The following is a 23,443-nucleotide window of genomic DNA, read 5'->3' as shown; positions in this document are numbered from 1 at the left end:
TTAAGCAAGAGTGTGACAACTTATCAGTGCTAAATGTGCCATAAAAAAACCCAGCATGTAAAATTCTTAGCTTTGACAAGTGACAACATATCTGGCAAAATGCATTGTAAACCAAATGTAATTTTTAGCTGCAGTAAATTTTAGACAATCAAAATGATGTTAAAATGTGTGTGTTTCTTACAGTCTAGAGGCTGCTTATTCTGATGGAGGAAAACACTGACAGCATCCTTCATGATCACTGAAAGAACTGTTCTCCTTTCTCCTGCCCCACACTGATCTATCTGATCGGTGCAGTGCAGGGGAGAAAGTCACCAGGACTTGCACGGATGTTGCGCATCCTGTGTAGCTGAAAAAACTTCTGCAAGACTAGCCCTTGGACCTCTTTATGAAAAGAAGAACGACACTCCTGATATGTGAGGTGGCATGGATAGGGTCCCAATCAAACAAAGTTGTTGATTAGCCATTGAACCTTTCAGGTCATGTGATCAGTCACATTCCTGGAAGGAATTTCAAGATGTGGTAATGTATACGATGGATGAGTGTACATATATATATATATATATATATAAGTGTTTGTGTGTGTGAAGCTGCATGAGTATATAAGAGAGCTGTTGGTGTATGTAAGAAAGCTGTGTACAAGTATGTAGCAAAACAGTGCGTGTATGTAACAGAGGTGTGAGTGCATACTTCAAAGCTGTAGAAAAGCTATATGTGTTAGAACTGTGTTTGTGTATGGAGGAGAGTTGTGTGTGTATTTCGGAAAATTGCGTGTGTGATAGTAGTAGAGTTGTGTGTATGCAGGAGAGATGTGTGTATGTAGGAAAGAGGGTGGAAACTTATCAATGCTATAGGACCTATGCAAGAACCTAACATGATCAAATTTGACTCATGACAATACAGCTTTAAAAAATGCATTGGCAGCAATTGTACCGATCATCTACTTTCAATGAATTATCAGCAAATTGGTGAAAGTACACCTATTAAAAAAAAAATAACAGCCTCCTCCATATCCCCTCTAGCTGTCCTGTCCATCACCAAGATAGGTGCGTTTTCTGCCATTTTAGGTAGAAGTAATGTTCAACCAATTTGCTTCTAATTTAGACAAAGTAGTAGGAAAGTTTATCAAACAAACTCTACATATGAGCTCTATCTATTTTACAATACGTGTAATATGTATTCACAAAATGTCCATTTTCTATATGTGTGAACTTCACATCTTTTTTTTTTTTAGTAAGTTTTAGTGCATGATGAGGTGGTGTTTACCTATAGGATCCACCATCTCTTGGACTGGGCACCATTGATGGTATTTATTGGGCCCCACGTTCTTAAGTAAATCTCAATATTGCTTCAAAAAGGTAGCTATGCATATACAGTTTACAGACAGAATGTTAACATATTAAGCAAGAGTGTGACAACTTATCAGTGCTAAATGTGCCATAAAAAAACCCAGCATGTAAAATTCTTAGCTTTGACAAGTGACAACATATCTGGCAAAATGCATTGTAAACCAAATGTAATTTTTAGCTGCAGTAAATTTTAGACAATCAAAATGATGTTAAAATGTGTGTGTTTCTTACAGTCTAGAGGCTGCTTATTCTGATGGAGGAAAACACTGACAGCATCCTTCATGATCACTGAAAGAACTGTTCTCCTTTCTCCTGCCCCACACTGATCTATCTGATCGGTGCAGTGCAGGGGAGAAAGTCACCAGGACTTGCACGGATGTTGCGCATCCTGTGTAGCTGAAAAAACTTCTGCAAGACTAGCCCTTGGACCTCTTTATGAAAAGAAGAACGACACTCCTGATATGTGAGGTGGCATGGATAGGGTCCCAATCAAACAAAGTTGTTGATTAGCCATTGAACCTTTCAGGTCATGTGATCAGTCACATTCCTGGAAGGAATTTCAAGATGTGGTAATGTATACGATGGATGAGTGTACATATATATATATATATATATATATAAGTGTTTGTGTGTGTGAAGCTGCATGAGTATATAAGAGAGCTGTTGGTGTATGTAAGAAAGCTGTGTACAAGTATGTAGCAAAACAGTGCGTGTATGTAACAGAGGTGTGAGTGCATACTTCAAAGCTGTAGAAAAGCTATATGTGTTAGAACTGTGTTTGTGTATGGAGGAGAGTTGTGTGTGTATTTCGGAAAATTGCGTGTGTGATAGTAGTAGAGTTGTGTGTATGCAGGAGAGATGTGTGTATGTAGGAAAGAGGGTGGAAACTTATCAATGCTATAGGACCTATGCAAGAACCTAACATGATCAAATTTGACTCATGACAATACAGCTTTAAAAAATGCATTGGCAGCAATTGTACCGATCATCTACTTTCAATGAATTATCAGCAAATTGGTGAAAGTACACCTATTAAAAAAAAAATAACAGCCTCCTCCATATCCCCTCTAGCTGTCCTGTCCATCACCAAGATAGGTGCGTTTTCTGCCATTTTAGGTAGAAGTAATGTTCAACCAATTTGCTTCTAATTTAGACAAAGTAGTAGGAAAGTTTATCAAACAAACTCTACATATGAGCTCTATCTATTTTACAATACGTGTAATATGTATTCACAAAATGTCCATTTTCTATATGTGTGAACTTCACATCTTTTTTTTTTTTAGTAAGTTTTAGTGCATGATGAGGTGGTGTTTACCTATAGGATCCACCATCTCTTGGACTGGGCACCATTGATGGTATTTATTGGGCCCCACGTTCTTAAGTAAATCTCAATATTGCTTCAAAAAGGTAGCTATGCATATACAGTTTACAGACAGAATGTTAACATATTAAGCAAGAGTGTGACAACTTATCAGTGCTAAATGTGCCATAAAAAAACCCAGCATGTAAAATTCTTAGCTTTGACAAGTGACAACATATCTGGCAAAATGCATTGTAAACCAAATGTAATTTTTAGCTGCAGTAAATTTTAGACAATCAAAATGATGTTAAAATGTGTGTGTTTCTTACAGTCTAGAGGCTGCTTATTCTGATGGAGGAAAACACTGACAGCATCCTTCATGATCACTGAAAGAACTGTTCTCCTTTCTCCTGCCCCACACTGATCTATCTGATCGGTGCAGTGCAGGGGAGAAAGTCACCAGGACTTGCACGGATGTTGCGCATCCTGTGTAGCTGAAAAAACTTCTGCAAGACTAGCCCTTGGACCTCTTTATGAAAAGAAGAACGACACTCCTGATATGTGAGGTGGCATGGATAGGGTCCCAATCAAACAAAGTTGTTGATTAGCCATTGAACCTTTCAGGTCATGTGATCAGTCACATTCCTGGAAGGAATTTCAAGATGTGGTAATGTATACGATGGATGAGTGTACATATATATATATATATATATAAGTGTTTGTGTGTGTGAAGCTGCATGAGTATATAAGAGAGCTGTTGGTGTATGTAAGAAAGCTGTGTACAAGTATGTAGCAAAACAGTGCGTGTATGTAACAGAGGTGTGAGTGCATACTTCAAAGCTGTAGAAAAGCTATATGTGTTAGAACTGTGTTTGTGTATGGAGGAGAGTTGTGTGTGTATTTCGGAAAATTGCGTGTGTGATAGTAGTAGAGTTGTGTGTATGCAGGAGAGATGTGTGTATGTAGGAAAGAGGGTGGAAACTTATCAATGCTATAGGACCTATGCAAGAACCTAACATGATCAAATTTGACTCATGACAATACAGCTTTAAAAAATGCATTGGCAGCAATTGTACCGATCATCTACTTTCAATGAATTATCAGCAAATTGGTGAAAGTACACCTATTAAAAAAAAAAATAACAGCCTCCTCCATATCCCCTCTAGCTGTCCTGTCCATCACCAAGATAGGTGCGTTTTCTGCCATTTTAGGTAGAAGTAATGTTCAACCAATTTGCTTCTAATTTAGACAAAGTAGTAGGAAAGTTTATCAAACAAACTCTACATATGAGCTCTATCTATTTTACAATACGTGTAATATGTATTCACAAAATGTCCATTTTCTATATGTGTGAACTTCACATCTTTTTTTTTTTTAGTAAGTTTTAGTGCATGATGAGGTGGTGTTTACCTATAGGATCCACCATCTCTTGGACTGGGCACCATTGATGGTATTTATTGGGCCCCACGTTCTTAAGTAAATCTCAATATTGCTTCAAAAAGGTAGCTATGCATATACAGTTTACAGACAGAATGTTAACATATTAAGCAAGAGTGTGACAACTTATCAGTGCTAAATGTGCCATAAAAAAACCCAGCATGTAAAATTCTTAGCTTTGACAAGTGACAACATATCTGGCAAAATGCATTGTAAACCAAATGTAATTTTTAGCTGCAGTAAATTTTAGACAATCAAAATGATGTTAAAATGTGTGTGTTTCTTACAGTCTAGAGGCTGCTTATTCTGATGGAGGAAAACACTGACAGCATCCTTCATGATCACTGAAAGAACTGTTCTCCTTTCTCCTGCCCCACACTGATCTATCTGATCGGTGCAGTGCAGGGGAGAAAGTCACCAGGACTTGCACGGATGTTGCGCATCCTGTGTAGCTGAAAAAACTTCTGCAAGACTAGCCCTTGGACCTCTTTATGAAAAGAAGAACGACACTCCTGATATGTGAGGTGGCATGGATAGGGTCCCAATCAAACAAAGTTGTTGATTAGCCATTGAACCTTTCAGGTCATGTGATCAGTCACATTCCTGGAAGGAATTTCAAGATGTGGTAATGTATACGATGGATGAGTGTACATATATATATATATATATATATATAAGTGTTTGTGTGTGTGAAGCTGCATGAGTATATAAGAGAGCTGTTGGTGTATGTAAGAAAGCTGTGTACAAGTATGTAGCAAAACAGTGCGTGTATGTAACAGAGGTGTGAGTGCATACTTCAAAGCTGTAGAAAAGCTATATGTGTTAGAACTGTGTTTGTGTATGGAGGAGAGTTGTGTGTGTATTTCGGAAAATTGTGTGTGTGATAGTAGTAGAGTTGTGTGTATGCAGGAGAGATGTGTGTATGTAGGAAAGAGGGTGGAAACTTATCAATGCTATAGGACCTATGCAAGAACCTAACATGATCAAATTTGACTCATGACAATACAGCTTTAAAAAATGCATTGGCAGCAATTGTACCGATCATCTACTTTCAATGAATTATCAGCAAATTGGTGAAAGTACACCTATTAAAAAAAAAATAACAGCCTCCTCCATATCCCCTCTAGCTGTCCTGTCCATCACCAAGATAGGTGCGTTTTCTGCCATTTTAGGTAGAAGTAATGTTCAACCAATTTGCTTCTAATTTAGACAAAGTAGTAGGAAAGTTTATCAAACAAACTCTACATATGAGCTCTATCTATTTTACAATACGTGTAATATGTATTCACAAAATGTCCATTTTCTATATGTGTGAACTTCACATCTTTTTTTTTTTTAGTAAGTTTTAGTGCATGATGAGGTGGTGTTTACCTATAGGATCCACCATCTCTTGGACTGGGCACCATTGATGGTATTTATTGGGCCCCACGTTCTTAAGTAAATCTCAATATTGCTTCAAAAAGGTAGCTATGCATATACAGTTTACAGACAGAATGTTAACATATTAAGCAAGAGTGTGACAACTTATCAGTGCTAAATGTGCCATAAAAAAACCCAGCATGTAAAATTCTTAGCTTTGACAAGTGACAACATATCTGGCAAAATGCATTGTAAACCAAATGTAATTTTTAGCTGCAGTAAATTTTAGACAATCAAAATGATGTTAAAATGTGTGTGTTTCTTACAGTCTAGAGGCTGCTTATTCTGATGGAGGAAAACACTGACAGCATCCTTCATGATCACTGAAAGAACTGTTCTCCTTTCTCCTGCCCCACACTGATCTATCTGATCGGTGCAGTGCAGGGGAGAAAGTCACCAGGACTTGCACGGATGTTGCGCATCCTGTGTAGCTGAAAAAACTTCTGCAAGACTAGCCCTTGGACCTCTTTATGAAAAGAAGAACGACACTCCTGATATGTGAGGTGGCATGGATAGGGTCCCAATCAAACAAAGTTGTTGATTAGCCATTGAACCTTTCAGGTCATGTGATCAGTCACATTCCTGGAAGGAATTTCAAGATGTGGTAATGTATACGATGGATGAGTGTACATATATATATATATATATATATATATATATATATATAAGTGTTTGTGTGTGTGAAGCTGCATGAGTATATAAGAGAGCTGTTGGTGTATGTAAGAAAGCTGTGTACAAGTATGTAGCAAAACAGTGCGTGTATGTAACAGAGGTGTGAGTGCATACTTCAAAGCTGTAGAAAAGCTATATGTGTTAGAACTGTGTTTGTGTATGGAGGAGAGTTGTGTGTGTATTTCGGAAAATTGCGTGTGTGATAGTAGTAGAGTTGTGTGTATGCAGGAGAGATGTGTGTATGTAGGAAAGAGGGTGGAAACTTATCAATGCTATAGGACCTATGCAAGAACCTAACATGATCAAATTTGACTCATGACAATACAGCTTTAAAAAATGCATTGGCAGCAATTGTACCGATCATCTACTTTCAATGAATTATCAGCAAATTGGTGAAAGTACACCTATTAAAAAAAAAATAACAGCCTCCTCCATATCCCCTCTAGCTGTCCTGTCCATCACCAAGATAGGTGCGTTTTCTGCCATTTTAGGTAGAAGTAATGTTCAACCAATTTGCTTCTAATTTAGACAAAGTAGTAGGAAAGTTTATCAAACAAACTCTACATATGAGCTCTATCTATTTTACAATACGTGTAATATGTATTCACAAAATGTCCATTTTCTATATGTGTGAACTTCACATCTTTTTTTTTTTTAGTAAGTTTTAGTGCATGATGAGGTGGTGTTTACCTATAGGATCCACCATCTCTTGGACTGGGCACCATTGATGGTATTTATTGGGCCCCACGTTCTTAAGTAAATCTCAATATTGCTTCAAAAAGGTAGCTATGCATATACAGTTTACAGACAGAATGTTAACATATTAAGCAAGAGTGTGACAACTTATCAGTGCTAAATGTGCCATAAAAAAACCCAGCATGTAAAATTCTTAGCTTTGACAAGTGACAACATATCTGGCAAAATGCATTGTAAACCAAATGTAATTTTTAGCTGCAGTAAATTTTAGACAATCAAAATGATGTTAAAATGTGTGTGTTTCTTACAGTCTAGAGGCTGCTTATTCTGATGGAGGAAAACACTGACAGCATCCTTCATGATCACTGAAAGAACTGTTCTCCTTTCTCCTGCCCCACACTGATCTATCTGATCGGTGCAGTGCAGGGGAGAAAGTCACCAGGACTTGCACGGATGTTGCGCATCCTGTGTAGCTGAAAAAACTTCTGCAAGACTAGCCCTTGGACCTCTTTATGAAAAGAAGAACGACACTCCTGATATGTGAGGTGGCATGGATAGGGTCCCAATCAAACAAAGTTGTTGATTAGCCATTGAACCTTTCAGGTCATGTGATCAGTCACATTCCTGGAAGGAATTTCAAGATGTGGTAATGTATACGATGGATGAGTGTACATATATATATATATATATATAAGTGTTTGTGTGTGTGAAGCTGCATGAGTATATAAGAGAGCTGTTGGTGTATGTAAGAAAGCTGTGTACAAGTATGTAGCAAAACAGTGCGTGTATGTAACAGAGGTGTGAGTGCATACTTCAAAGCTGTAGAAAAGCTATATGTGTTAGAACTGTGTTTGTGTATGGAGGAGAGTTGTGTGTGTATTTCGGAAAATTGCGTGTGTGATAGTAGTAGAGTTGTGTGTATGCAGGAGAGATGTGTGTATGTAGGAAAGAGGGTGGAAACTTATCAATGCTATAGGACCTATGCAAGAACCTAACATGATCAAATTTGACTCATGACAATACAGCTTTAAAAAATGCATTGGCAGCAATTGTACCGATCATCTACTTTCAATGAATTATCAGCAAATTGGTGAAAGTACACCTATTAAAAAAAAAAATAACAGCCTCCTCCATATCCCCTCTAGCTGTCCTGTCCATCACCAAGATAGGTGCGTTTTCTGCCATTTTAGGTAGAAGTAATGTTCAACCAATTTGCTTCTAATTTAGACAAAGTAGTAGGAAAGTTTATCAAACAAACTCTACATATGAGCTCTATCTATTTTACAATACGTGTAATATGTATTCACAAAATGTCCATTTTCTATATGTGTGAACTTCACATCTTTTTTTTTTTTAGTAAGTTTTAGTGCATGATGAGGTGGTGTTTACCTATAGGATCCACCATCTCTTGGACTGGGCACCATTGATGGTATTTATTGGGCCCCACGTTCTTAAGTAAATCTCAATATTGCTTCAAAAAGGTAGCTATGCATATACAGTTTACAGACAGAATGTTAACATATTAAGCAAGAGTGTGACAACTTATCAGTGCTAAATGTGCCATAAAAAAACCCAGCATGTAAAATTCTTAGCTTTGACAAGTGACAACATATCTGGCAAAATGCATTGTAAACCAAATGTAATTTTTAGCTGCAGTAAATTTTAGACAATCAAAATGATGTTAAAATGTGTGTGTTTCTTACAGTCTAGAGGCTGCTTATTCTGATGGAGGAAAACACTGACAGCATCCTTCATGATCACTGAAAGAACTGTTCTCCTTTCTCCTGCCCCACACTGATCTATCTGATCGGTGCAGTGCAGGGGAGAAAGTCACCAGGACTTGCACGGATGTTGCGCATCCTGTGTAGCTGAAAAAACTTCTGCAAGACTAGCCCTTGGACCTCTTTATGAAAAGAAGAACGACACTCCTGATATGTGAGGTGGCATGGATAGGGTCCCAATCAAACAAAGTTGTTGATTAGCCATTGAACCTTTCAGGTCATGTGATCAGTCACATTCCTGGAAGGAATTTCAAGATGTGGTAATGTATACGATGGATGAGTGTACATATATATATATATATATATATATATATATATAAGTGTTTGTGTGTGTGGAGCTGCATGAGTATATAAGAGAGCTGTTGGTGTATGTAAGAAAGCTGTGTACAAGTATGTAGCAAAACAGTGCGTGTATGTAACAGAGGTGTGAGTGCATACTTCAAAGCTGTAGAAAAGCTATATGTGTTAGAACTGTGTTTGTGTATGGAGGAGAGTTGTGTGTGTATTTCGGAAAATTGCGTGTGTGATAGTAGTAGAGTTGTGTGTATGCAGGAGAGATGTGTGTATGTAGGAAAGAGGGTGGAAACTTATCAATGCTATAGGACCTATGCAAGAACCTAACATGATCAAATTTGACTCATGACAATACAGCTTTAAAAAATGCATTGGCAGCAATTGTACCGATCATCTACTTTCAATGAATTATCAGCAAATTGGTGAAAGTACACCTATTAAAAAAAAAATAACAGCCTCCTCCATATCCCCTCTAGCTGTCCTGTCCATCACCAAGATAGGTGCGTTTTCTGCCATTTTAGGTAGAAGTAATGTTCAACCAATTTGCTTCTAATTTAGACAAAGTAGTAGGAAAGTTTATCAAACAAACTCTACATATGAGCTCTATCTATTTTACAATACGTGTAATATGTATTCACAAAATGTCCATTTTCTATATGTGTGAACTTCACATCTTTTTTTTTTTTTAGTAAGTTTTAGTGCATGATGAGGTGGTGTTTACCTATAGGATCCACCATCTCTTGGACTGGGCACCATTGATGGTATTTATTGGGCCCCACGTTCTTAAGTAAATCTCAATATTGCTTCAAAAAGGTAGCTATGCATATACAGTTTACAGACAGAATGTTAACATATTAAGCAAGAGTGTGACAACTTATCAGTGCTAAATGTGCCATAAAAAAACCCAGCATGTAAAATTATTAGCTTTGACAAGTGACAACATATCTGGCAAAATGCATTGTAAACCAAATGTAATTTTTAGCTGCAGTAAATTTTAGACAATCAAAATGATGTTAAAATGTGTGTGTTTCTTACAGTCTAGAGGCTGCTTATTCTGATGGAGGAAAACACTGACAGCATCCTTCATGATCACTGAAAGAACTGTTCTCCTTTCTCCTGCCCCACACTGATCTATCTGATCGGTGCAGTGCAGGGGAGAAAGTCACCAGGACTTGCACGGATGTTGCGCATCCTGTGTAGCTGAAAAAACTTCTGCAAGACTAGCCCTTGGACCTCTTTATGAAAAGAAGAACGACACTCCTGATATGTGAGGTGGCATGGATAGGGTCCCAATCAAACAAAGTTGTTGATTAGCCATTGAACCTTTCAGGTCATGTGATCAGTCACATTCCTGGAAGGAATTTCAAGATGTGGTAATGTATACGATGGATGAGTGTACATATATATATATATATATATATATATATATAAGTGTTTGTGTGTGTGGAGCTGCATGAGTATATAAGAGAGCTGTTGGTGTATGTAAGAAAGCTGTGTACAAGTATGTAGCAAAACAGTGCGTGTATGTAACAGAGGTGTGAGTGCATACTTCAAAGCTGTAGAAAAGCTATATGTGTTAGAACTGTGTTTGTGTATGGAGGAGAGTTGTGTGTGTATTTCGGAAAATTGCGTGTGTGATAGTAGTAGAGTTGTGTGTATGCAGGAGAGATGTGTGTATGTAGGAAAGAGGGTGGAAACTTATCAATGCTATAGGACCTATGCAAGAACCTAACATGATCAAATTTGACTCATGACAATACAGCTTTAAAAAATGCATTGGCAGCAATTGTACCGATCATCTACTTTCAATGAATTATCAGCAAATTGGTGAAAGTACACCTATTAAAAAAAAAATAACAGCCTCCTCCATATCCCCTCTAGCTGTCCTGTCCATCACCAAGATAGGTGCGTTTTCTGCCATTTTAGGTAGAAGTAATGTTCAACCAATTTGCTTCTAATTTAGACAAAGTAGTAGGAAAGTTTATCAAACAAACTCTACATATGAGCTCTATCTATTTTACAATACGTGTAATATGTATTCACAAAATGTCCATTTTCTATATGTGTGAACTTCACATCTTTTTTTTTTTTAGTAAGTTTTAGTGCATGATGAGGTGGTGTTTACCTATAGGATCCACCATCTCTTGGACTGGGCACCATTGATGGTATTTATTGGGCCCCACGTTCTTAAGTAAATCTCAATATTGCTTCAAAAAGGTAGCTATGCATATACAGTTTACAGACAGAATGTTAACATATTAAGCAAGAGTGTGACAACTTATCAGTGCTAAATGTGCCATAAAAAAACCCAGCATGTAAAATTCTTAGCTTTGACAAGTGACAACATATCTGGCAAAATGCATTGTAAACCAAATGTAATTTTTAGCTGCAGTAAATTTTAGACAATCAAAATGATGTTAAAATGTGTGTGTTTCTTACAGTCTAGAGGCTGCTTATTCTGATGGAGGAAAACACTGACAGCATCCTTCATGATCACTGAAAGAACTGTTCTCCTTTCTCCTGCCCCACACTGATCTATCTGATCGGTGCAGTGCAGGGGAGAAAGTCACCAGGACTTGCACGGATGTTGCGCATCCTGTGTAGCTGAAAAAACTTCTGCAAGACTAGCCCTTGGACCTCTTTATGAAAAGAAGAACGACACTCCTGATATGTGAGGTGGCATGGATAGGGTCCCAATCAAACAAAGTTGTTGATTAGCCATTGAACCTTTCAGGTCATGTGATCAGTCACATTCCTGGAAGGAATTTCAAGATGTGGTAATGTATACGATGGATGAGTGTACATATATATATATATATATATAAGTGTTTGTGTGTGTGAAGCTGCATGAGTATATAAGAGAGCTGTTGGTGTATGTAAGAAAGCTGTGTACAAGTATGTAGCAAAACAGTGCGTGTATGTAACAGAGGTGTGAGTGCATACTTCAAAGCTGTAGAAAAGCTATATGTGTTAGAACTGTGTTTGTGTATGGAGGAGAGTTGTGTGTGTATTTCGGAAAATTGCGTGTGTGATAGTAGTAGAGTTGTGTGTATGCAGGAGAGATGTGTGTATGTAGGAAAGAGGGTGGAAACTTATCAATGCTATAGGACCTATGCAAGAACCTAACATGATCAAATTTGACTCATGACAATACAGCTTTAAAAAATGCATTGGCAGCAATTGTACCGATCATCTACTTTCAATGAATTATCAGCAAATTGGTGAAAGTACACCTATTAAAAAAAAAAATAACAGCCTCCTCCATATCCCCTCTAGCTGTCCTGTCCATCACCAAGATAGGTGCGTTTTCTGCCATTTTAGGTAGAAGTAATGTTCAACCAATTTGCTTCTAATTTAGACAAAGTAGTAGGAAAGTTTATCAAACAAACTCTACATATGAGCTCTATCTATTTTACAATACGTGTAATATGTATTCACAAAATGTCCATTTTCTATATGTGTGAACTTCACATCTTTTTTTTTTTTAGTAAGTTTTAGTGCATGATGAGGTGGTGTTTACCTATAGGATCCACCATCTCTTGGACTGGGCACCATTGATGGTATTTATTGGGCCCCACGTTCTTAAGTAAATCTCAATATTGCTTCAAAAAGGTAGCTATGCATATACAGTTTACAGACAGAATGTTAACATATTAAGCAAGAGTGTGACAACTTATCAGTGCTAAATGTGCCATAAAAAAACCCAGCATGTAAAATTCTTAGCTTTGACAAGTGACAACATATCTGGCAAAATGCATTGTAAACCAAATGTAATTTTTAGCTGCAGTAAATTTTAGACAATCAAAATGATGTTAAAATGTGTGTGTTTCTTACAGTCTAGAGGCTGCTTATTCTGATGGAGGAAAACACTGACAGCATCCTTCATGATCACTGAAAGAACTGTTCTCCTTTCTCCTGCCCCACACTGATCTATCTGATCGGTGCAGTGCAGGGGAGAAAGTCACCAGGACTTGCACGGATGTTGCGCATCCTGTGTAGCTGAAAAAACTTCTGCAAGACTAGCCCTTGGACCTCTTTATGAAAAGAAGAACGACACTCCTGATATGTGAGGTGGCATGGATAGGGTCCCAATCAAACAAAGTTGTTGATTAGCCATTGAACCTTTCAGGTCATGTGATCAGTCACATTCCTGGAAGGAATTTCAAGATGTGGTAATGTATACGATGGATGAGTGTACATATATATATATATATATATATATATATATATAAGTGTTTGTGTGTGTGGAGCTGCATGAGTATATAAGAGAGCTGTTGGTGTATGTAAGAAAGCTGTGTACAAGTATGTAGCAAAACAGTGCGTGTATGTAACAGAGGTGTGAGTGCATACTTCAAAGCTGTAGAAAAGCTATATGTGTTAGAACTGTGTTTGTGTATGGAGGAGAGTTGTGTGTGTATTTCGGAAAATTGCGTGTGTGATAGTAGTAGAGTTGTGTGTATGCCAGGAGAGATGTGTGTATGTAGGAAAGAGGGTGGAAACTTATCAATGCTATAGGACCTATGCAAGAACCTAACATGATCAAATTTGACTCATGACAATACAGCTTTAAAAAATGCATTGGCAGCAATTGTACCGATCATCTACTTTCAATGAATTATCAGCAAATTGGTGAAAGTACACCTATTAAAAAAAAAATAACAGCCTCCTCCATATCCCCTCTAGCTGTCCTGTCCATCACCAAGATAGGTGCGTTTTCTGCCATTTTAGGTAGAAGTAATGTTCAACCAATTTGCTTCTAATTTAGACAAAGTAGTAGGAAAGTTTATCAAACAAACTCTACATATGAGCTCTATCTATTTTACAATACGTGTAATATGTATTCACAAAATGTCCATTTTCTATATGTGTGAACTTCACATCTTTTTTTTTTTTAGTAAGTTTTAGTGCATGATGAGGTGGTGTTTACCTATAGGATCCACCATCTCTTGGACTGGGCACCATTGATGGTATTTATTGGGCCCCACGTTCTTAAGTAAATCTCAATATTGCTTCAAAAAGGTAGCTATGCATATACAGTTTACAGACAGAATGTTAACATATTAAGCAAGAGTGTGACAACTTATCAGTGCTAAATGTGCCATAAAAAAACCCAGCATGTAAAATTCTTAGCTTTGACAAGTGACAACATATCTGGCAAAATGCATTGTAAACCAAATGTAATTTTTAGCTGCAGTAAATTTTAGACAATCAAAATGATGTTAAAATGTGTGTGTTTCTTACAGTCTAGAGGCTGCTTATTCTGATGGAGGAAAACACTGACAGCATCCTTCATGATCACTGAAAGAACTGTTCTCCTTTCTCCTGCCCCACACTGATCTATCTGATCGGTGCAGTGCAGGGGAGAAAGTCACCAGGACTTGCACGGATGTTGCGCATCCTGTGTAGCTGAAAAAACTTCTGCAAGACTAGCCCTTGGACCTCTTTATGAAAAGAAGAACGACACTCCTGATATGTGAGGTGGCATGGATAGGGTCCCAATCAAACAAAGTTGTTGATTAGCCATTGAACCTTTCAGGTCATGTGATCAGTCACATTCCTGGAAGGAATTTCAAGATGTGGTAATGTATACGATGGATGAGTGTACATATATATATATATATATATATAAGTGTTTGTGTGTGTGAAGCTGCATGAGTATATAAGAGAGCTGTTGGTGTATGTAAGAAAGCTGTGTACAAGTATGTAGCAAAACAGTGCGTGTATGTAACAGAGGTGTGAGTGCATACTTCAAAGCTGTAGAAAAGCTATATGTGTTAGAACTGTGTTTGTGTATGGAGGAGAGTTGTGTGTGTATTTCGGAAAATTGCGTGTGTGATAGTAGTAGAGTTGTGTGTATGCAGGAGAGATGTGTGTATGTAGGAAAGAGGGTGGAAACTTATCAATGCTATAGGACCTATGCAAGAACCTAACATGATCAAATTTGACTCATGACAATACAGCTTTAAAAAATGCATTGGCAGCAATTGTACCGATCATCTACTTTCAATGAATTATCAGCAAATTGGTGAAAGTACACCTATTAAAAAAAAAAATAACAGCCTCCTCCATATCCCCTCTAGCTGTCCTGTCCATCACCAAGATAGGTGCGTTTTCTGCCATTTTAGGTAGAAGTAATGTTCAACCAATTTGCTTCTAATTTAGACAAAGTAGTAGGAAAGTTTATCAAACAAACTCTACATATGAGCTCTATCTATTTTACAATACGTGTAATATGTATTCACAAAATGTCCATTTTCTATATGTGTGAACTTCACATCTTTTTTTTTTTTAGTAAGTTTTAGTGCATGATGAGGTGGTGTTTACCTATAGGATCCACCATCTCTTGGACTGGGCACCATTGATGGTATTTATTGGGCCCCACGTTCTTAAGTAAATCTCAATATTGCTTCAAAAAGGTAGCTATGCATATACAGTTTACAGACAGAATGTTAACATATTAAGCAAGAGTGTGACAACTTATCAGTGCTAAATGTGCCATAAAAAAACCCAGCATGTAAAATTCTTAGCTTTGACAAGTGACAACATATCTGGCAAAATGCATTGTAAACCAAATGTAATTTTTAGCTGCAGTAAATTTTAGACAATCAAAATGATGTTAAAATGTGTGTGTTTCTTACAGTCTAGAGGCTGCTTATTCTGATGGAGGAAAACACTGACAGCATCCTTCATGATCACTGAAAGAACTGTTCTCCTTTCTCCTGCCCCACACTGATCTATCTGATCGGTGCAGTGCAGGGGAGAAAGTCACCAGGACTTGCACGGATGTTGCGCATCCTGTGTAGCTGAAAAAACTTCTGCAAGACTAGCCCTTGGACCTCTTTATGAAAAGAAGAACGACACTCCTGATATGTGAGGTGGCATGGATAGGGTCCCAATCAAACAAAGTTGTTGATTAGCCATTGAACCTTTCAGGTCATGTGATCAGTCACATTCCTGGAAGGAATTTCAAGATGTGGTAATGTATACGATGGATGAGTGTACATATATATATATATATATATATATATATATAAGTGTTTGTGTGTGTGGAGCTGCATGAGTATATAAGAGAGCTGTTGGTGTATGTAAGAAAGCTGTGTACAAGTATGTAGCAAAACAGTGCGTGTATGTAACAGAGGTGTGAGTGCATACTTCAAAGCTGTAGAAAAGCTATATGTGTTAGAACTGTGTTTGTGTATGGAGGAGAGTTGTGTGTGTATTTCGGAAAATTGCGTGTGTGATAGTAGTAGAGTTGTGTGTATGCAGGAGAGATGTGTGTATGTAGGAAAGAGGGTGGAAACTTATCAATGCTATAGGACCTATGCAAGAACCTAACATGATCAAATTTGACTCATGACAATACAGCTTTAAAAAATGCATTGGCAGCAATTGTACCGATCATCTACTTTCAATGAATTATCAGCAAATTGGTGAAAGTACACCTATTAAAAAAAAAATAACAGCCTCCTCCATATCCCCTCTAGCTGTCCTGTCCATCACCAAGATAGGTGCGTTTTCTGCCATTTTAGGTAGAAGTAATGTTCAACCAATTTGCTTCTAATTTAGACAAAGTAGTAGGAAAGTTTATCAAACAAACTCTACATATGAGCTCTATCTATTTTACAATACGTGTAATATGTATTCACAAAATGTCCATTTTCTATATGTGTGAACTTCACATCTTTTTTTTTTTTTTAGTAAGTTTTAGTGCATGATGAGGTGGTGTTTACCTATAGGATCCACCATCTCTTGGACTGGGCACCATTGATGGTATTTATTGGGCCCCACGTTCTTAAGTAAATCTCAATATTGCTTCAAAAAGGTAGCTATGCATATACAGTTTACAGACAGAATGTTAACATATTAAGCAAGAGTGTGACAACTTATCAGTGCTAAATGTGCCATAAAAAAACCCAGCATGTAAAATTATTAGCTTTGACAAGTGACAACATATCTGGCAAAATGCATTGTAAACCAAATGTAATTTTTAGCTGCAGTAAATTTTAGACAATCAAAATGATGTTAAAATGTGTGTGTTTCTTACAGTCTAGAGGCTGCTTATTCTGATGGAGGAAAACACTGACAGCATCCTTCATGATCACTGAAAGAACTGTTCTCCTTTCTCCTGCCCCACACTGATCTATCTGATCGGTGCAGTGCAGGGGAGAAAGTCACCAGGACTTGCACGGATGTTGCGCATCCTGTGTAGCTGAAAAAACTTCTGCAAGACTAGCCCTTGGACCTCTTTATGAAAAGAAGAACGACACTCCTGATATGTGAGGTGGCATGGATAGGGTCCCAATCAAACAAAGTTGTTGATTAGCCATTGAACCTTTCAGGTCATGTGATCAGTCACATTCCTGGAAGGAATTTCAAGATGTGGTAATGTATACGATGGATGAGTGTACATATATATATATATATATATATATATATATAAGTGTTTGTGTGTGTGGAGCTGCATGAGTATATAAGAGAGCTGTTGGTGTATGTAAGAAAGCTGTGTACAAGTATGTAGCAAAACAGTGCGTGTATGTAACAGAGGTGTGAGTGCATACTTCAAAGCTGTAGAAAAGCTATATGTGTTAGAACTGTGTTTGTGTATGGAGGAGAGTTGTGTGTGTATTTCGGAAAATTGCGTGTGTGATAGTAGTAGAGTTGTGTGTATGCAGGAGAGATGTGTGTATGTAGGAAAGAGGGTGGAAACTTATCAATGCTATAGGACCTATGCAAGAACCTAACATGATCAAATTTGACTCATGACAATACAGCTTTAAAAAATGCATTGGCAGCAATTGTACCGATCATCTACTTTCAATGAATTATCAGCAAATTGGTGAAAGTACACCTATTAAAAAAAAAATAACAGCCTCCTCCATATCCCCTCTAGCTGTCCTGTCCATCACCAAGATAGGTGCGTTTTCTGCCATTTTAGGTAGAAGTAATGTTCAACCAATTTGCTTCTAATTTAGACAAAGTAGTAGGAAAGTTTATCAAACAAACTCTACATATGAGCTCTATCTATTTTACAATACGTGTAATATGTATTCACAAAATGTCCATTTTCTATATGTGTGAACTTCACATCTTTTTTTTTTTTAGTAAGTTTTAGTGCATGATGAGGTGGTGTTTACCTATAGGATCCACCATCTCTTGGACTGGGCACCATTGATGGTATTTATTGGGCCCCACGTTCTTAAGTAAATCTCAATATTGCTTCAAAAAGGTAGCTATGCATATACAGTTTACAGACAGAATGTTAACATATTAAGCAAGAGTGTGACAACTTATCAGTGCTAAATGTGCCATAAAAAAACCCAGCATGTAAAATTCTTAGCTTTGACAAGTGACAACATATCTGGCAAAATGCATTGTAAACCAAATGTAATTTTTAGCTGCAGTAAATTTTAGACAATCAAAATGATGTTAAAATGTGTGTGTTTCTTACAGTCTAGAGGCTGCTTATTCTGATGGAGGAAAACACTGACAGCATCCTTCATGATCACTGAAAGAACTGTTCTCCTTTCTCCTGCCCCACACTGATCTATCTGATCGGTGCAGTGCAGGGGAGAAAGTCACCAGGACTTGCACGGATGTTGCGCATCCTGTGTAGCTGAAAAAACTTCTGCAAGACTAGCCCTTGGACCTCTTTATGAAAAGAAGAACGACACTCCTGATATGTGAGGTGGCATGGATAGGGTCCCAATCAAACAAAGTTGTTGATTAGCCATTGAACCTTTCAGGTCATGTGATCAGTCACATTCCTGGAAGGAATTTCAAGATGTGGTAATGTATACGATGGATGAGTGTACATATATATATATATATATATATATATATATATAAGTGTTTGTGTGTGTGGAGCTGCATGAGTATATAAGAGAGCTGTTGGTGTATGTAAGAAAGCTGTGTACAAGTATGTAGCAAAACAGTGCGTGTATGTAACAGAGGTGTGAGTGCATACTTCAAAGCTGTAGAAAAGCTATATGTGTTAGAACTGTGTTTGTGTATGGAGGAGAGTTGTGTGTGTATTTCGGAAAATTGCGTGTGTGATAGTAGTAGAGTTGTGTGTATGCAGGAGAGATGTGTGTATGTAGGAAAGAGGGTGGAAACTTATCAATGCTATAGGACCTATGCAAGAACCTAACATGATCAAATTTGACTCATGACAATACAGCTTTAAAAAATGCATTGGCAGCAATTGTACCGATCATCTACTTTCAATGAATTATCAGCAAATTGGTGAAAGTACACCTATTAAAAAAAAAATAACAGCCTCCTCCATATCCCCTCTAGCTGTCCTGTCCATCACCAAGATAGGTGCGTTTTCTGCCATTTTAGGTAGAAGTAATGTTCAACCAATTTGCTTCTAATTTAGACAAAGTAGTAGGAAAGTTTATCAAACAAACTCTACATATGAGCTCTATCTATTTTACAATACGTGTAATATGTATTCACAAAATGTCCATTTTCTATATGTGTGAACTTCACATCTTTTTTTTTTTTAGTAAGTTTTAGTGCATGATGAGGTGGTGTTTACCTATAGGATCCACCATCTCTTGGACTGGGCACCATTGATGGTATTTATTGGGCCCCACGTTCTTAAGTAAATCTCAATATTGCTTCAAAAAGGTAGCTATGCATATACAGTTTACAGACAGAATGTTAACATATTAAGCAAGAGTGTGACAACTTATCAGTGCTAAATGTGCCATAAAAAAACCCAGCATGTAAAATTCTTAGCTTTGACAAGTGACAACATATCTGGCAAAATGCATTGTAAACCAAATGTAATTTTTAGCTGCAGTAAATTTTAGACAATCAAAATGATGTTAAAATGTGTGTGTTTCTTACAGTCTAGAGGCTGCTTATTCTGATGGAGGAAAACACTGACAGCATCCTTCATGATCACTGAAAGAACTGTTCTCCTTTCTCCTGCCCCACACTGATCTATCTGATCGGTGCAGTGCAGGGGAGAAAGTCACCAGGACTTGCACGGATGTTGCGCATCCTGTGTAGCTGAAAAAACTTCTGCAAGACTAGCCCTTGGACCTCTTTATGAAAAGAAGAACGACACTCCTGATATGTGAGGTGGCATGGATAGGGTCCCAATCAAACAAAGTTGTTGATTAGCCATTGAACCTTTCAGGTCATGTGATCAGTCACATTCCTGGAAGGAATTTCAAGATGTGGTAATGTATACGATGGATGAGTGTACATATATATATATATATATATATATATATATAAGTGTTTGTGTGTGTGGAGCTGCATGAGTATATAAGAGAGCTGTTGGTGTATGTAAGAAAGCTGTGTACAAGTATGTAGCAAAACAGTGCGTGTATGTAACAGAGGTGTGAGTGCATACTTCAAAGCTGTAGAAAAGCTATATGTGTTAGAACTGTGTTTGTGTATGGAGGAGAGTTGTGTGTGTATTTCGGAAAATTGCGTGTGTGATAGTAGTAGAGTTGTGTGTATGCAGGAGAGATGTGTGTATGTAGGAAAGAGGGTGGAAACTTATCAATGCTATAGGACCTATGCAAGAACCTAACATGATCAAATTTGACTCATGACAATACAGCTTTAAAAAATGCATTGGCAGCAATTGTACCGATCATCTACTTTCAATGAATTATCAGCAAATTGGTGAAAGTACACCTATTAAAAAAAAAATAACAGCCTCCTCCATATCCCCTCTAGCTGTCCTGTCCATCACCAAGATAGGTGCGTTTTCTGCCATTTTAGGTAGAAGTAATGTTCAACCAATTTGCTTCTAATTTAGACAAAGTAGTAGGAAAGTTTATCAAACAAACTCTACATATGAGCTCTATCTATTTTACAATACGTGTAATATGTATTCACAAAATGTCCATTTTCTATATGTGTGAACTTCACATCTTTTTTTTTTTTAGTAAGTTTTAGTGCATGATGAGGTGGTGTTTACCTATAGGATCCACCATCTCTTGGACTGGGCACCATTGATGGTATTTATTGGGCCCCACGTTCTTAAGTAAATCTCAATATTGCTTCAAAAAGGTAGCTATGCATATACAGTTTACAGACAGAATGTTAACATATTAAGCAAGAGTGTGACAACTTATCAGTGCTAAATGTGCCATAAAAAAACCCAGCATGTAAAATTCTTAGCTTTGACAAGTGACAACATATCTGGCAAAATGCATTGTAAACCAAATGTAATTTTTAGCTGCAGTAAATTTTAGACAATCAAAATGATGTTAAAATGTGTGTGTTTCTTACAGTCTAGAGGCTGCTTATTCTGATGGAGGAAAACACTGACAGCATCCTTCATGATCACTGAAAGAACTGTTCTCCTTTCTCCTGCCCCACACTGATCTATCTGATCGGTGCAGTGCAGGGGAGAAAGTCACCAGGACTTGCACGGATGTTGCGCATCCTGTGTAGCTGAAAAAACTTCTGCAAGACTAGCCCTTGGACCTCTTTATGAAAAGAAGAACGACACTCCTGATATGTGAGGTGGCATGGATAGGGTCCCAATCAAACAAAGTTGTTGATTAGCCATTGAACCTTTCAGGTCATGTGATCAGTCACATTCCTGGAAGGAATTTCAAGATGTGGTAATGTATACGATGGATGAGTGTACATATATATATATATATATATATATATATATATATATATATATATATATGTGTTTGTGTGTGTGGAGCTGCATGAGTATATAAGAGAGCTGTTGGTGTATGTAAGAAAGCTGTGTACAAGTATGTAGCAAAACAGTGCGTGTATGTAACAGAGGTGTGAGTGCATACTTCAAAGCTGTAGAAAAGCTATATGTGTTAGAACTGTGTTTGTGTATGGAGGAGAGTTGTGTGTGTATTTCGGAAAATTGCGTGTGTGATAGTAGTAGAGTTGTGTGTATGCAGGAGAGATGTGTGTATGTAGGAAAGAGGGTGGAAACTTATCAATGCTATAGGACCTATGCAAGAACCTAACATGATCAAATTTGACTCATGACAATACAGCTTTAAAAAATGCATTGGCAGCAATTGTACCGATCATCTACTTTCAATGAATTATCAGCAAATTGGTGAAAGTACACCTATTAAAAAAAAAATAACAGCCTCCTCCATATCCCCTCTAGCTGTCCTGTCCATCACCAAGATAGGTGCGTTTTCTGCCATTTTAGGTAGAAGTAATGTTCAACCAATTTGCTTCTAATTTAGACAAAGTAGTGGGAAAGTTTATCAAACAAACTCTACATATGAGCTCTATCTATTTTACAATACGTGTAATATGTATTCACAAAATGTCCATTTTCTATATGTGTGAACTTCACATCTTTTTTTTTTTTAGTAAGTTTTAGTGCATGATGAGGTGGTGTTTACCTATAGGATCCACCATCTCTTGGACTGGGCACCATTGATGGTATTTATTGGGCCCCACGTTCTTAAGTAAATCTCAATATTGCTTCAAAAAGGTAGCTATGCATATACAGTTTACAGACAGAATGTTAACATATTAAGCAAGAGTGTGACAACTTATCAGTGCTAAATGTGCCATAAAAAAACCCAGCATGTAAAATTCTTAGCTTTGACAAGTGACAACATATCTGGCAAAATGCATTGTAAACCAAATGTAATTTTTAGCTGCAGTAAATTTTAGACAATCAAAATGATGTTAAAATGTGTGTGTTTCTTACAGTCTAGAGGCTGCTTATTCTGATGGAGGAAAACACTGACAGCATCCTTCATGATCACTGAAAGAACTGTTCTCCTTTCTCCTGCCCCACACTGATCTATCTGATCGGTGCAGTGCAGGGGAGAAAGTCACCAGGACTTGCACGGATGTTGCGCATCCTGTGTAGCTGAAAAAACTTCTGCAAGACTAGCCCTTGGACCTCTTTATGAAAAGAAGAACGACACTCCTGATATGTGAGGTGGCATGGATAGGGTCCCAATCAAACAAAGTTGTTGATTAGCCATTGAACCTTTCAGGTCATGTGATCAGTCACATTCCTGGAAGGAATTTCAAGATGTGGTAATGTATACGATGGATGAGTGTACATATATATATATATATATATATATATATATATATATATATATATATATGTGTTTGTGTGTGTGGAGCTGCATGAGTATATAAGAGAGCTGTTGGTGTATGTAAGAAAGCTGTGTACAAGTATGTAGCAAAACAGTGCGTGTATGTAACAGAGGTGTGAGTGCATACTTCAAAGCTGTAGAAAAGCTATATGTGTTAGAACTGTGTTTGTGTATGGAGGAGAGTTGTGTGTGTATTTCGGAAAATTGCGTGTGTGATAGTAGTAGAGTTGTGTGTATGCAGGAGAGATGTGTGTATGTAGGAAAGAGGGTGGAAACTTATCAATGCTATAGGACCTATGCAAGAACCTAACATGATCAAATTTGACTCATGACAATACAGCTTTAAAAAATGCATTGGCAGCAATTGTACCGATCATCTACTTTCAATGAATTATCAGCAAATTGGTGAAAGTACAC

Source organism: Phyllobates terribilis, unplaced genomic scaffold (assembly GCF_046119375.1).
Source record: "Phyllobates terribilis strain yellow unplaced genomic scaffold, ASM4611937v1 Scaffold_595__1_contigs__length_1002683, whole genome shotgun sequence".
NCBI classification, from domain to species: Eukaryota; Metazoa; Chordata; class Amphibia; order Anura; family Dendrobatidae; genus Phyllobates; species Phyllobates terribilis.
The sequence above is the reverse complement of the archived record's forward strand: the minus strand, read 5'-3'. Positions refer to the sequence as shown.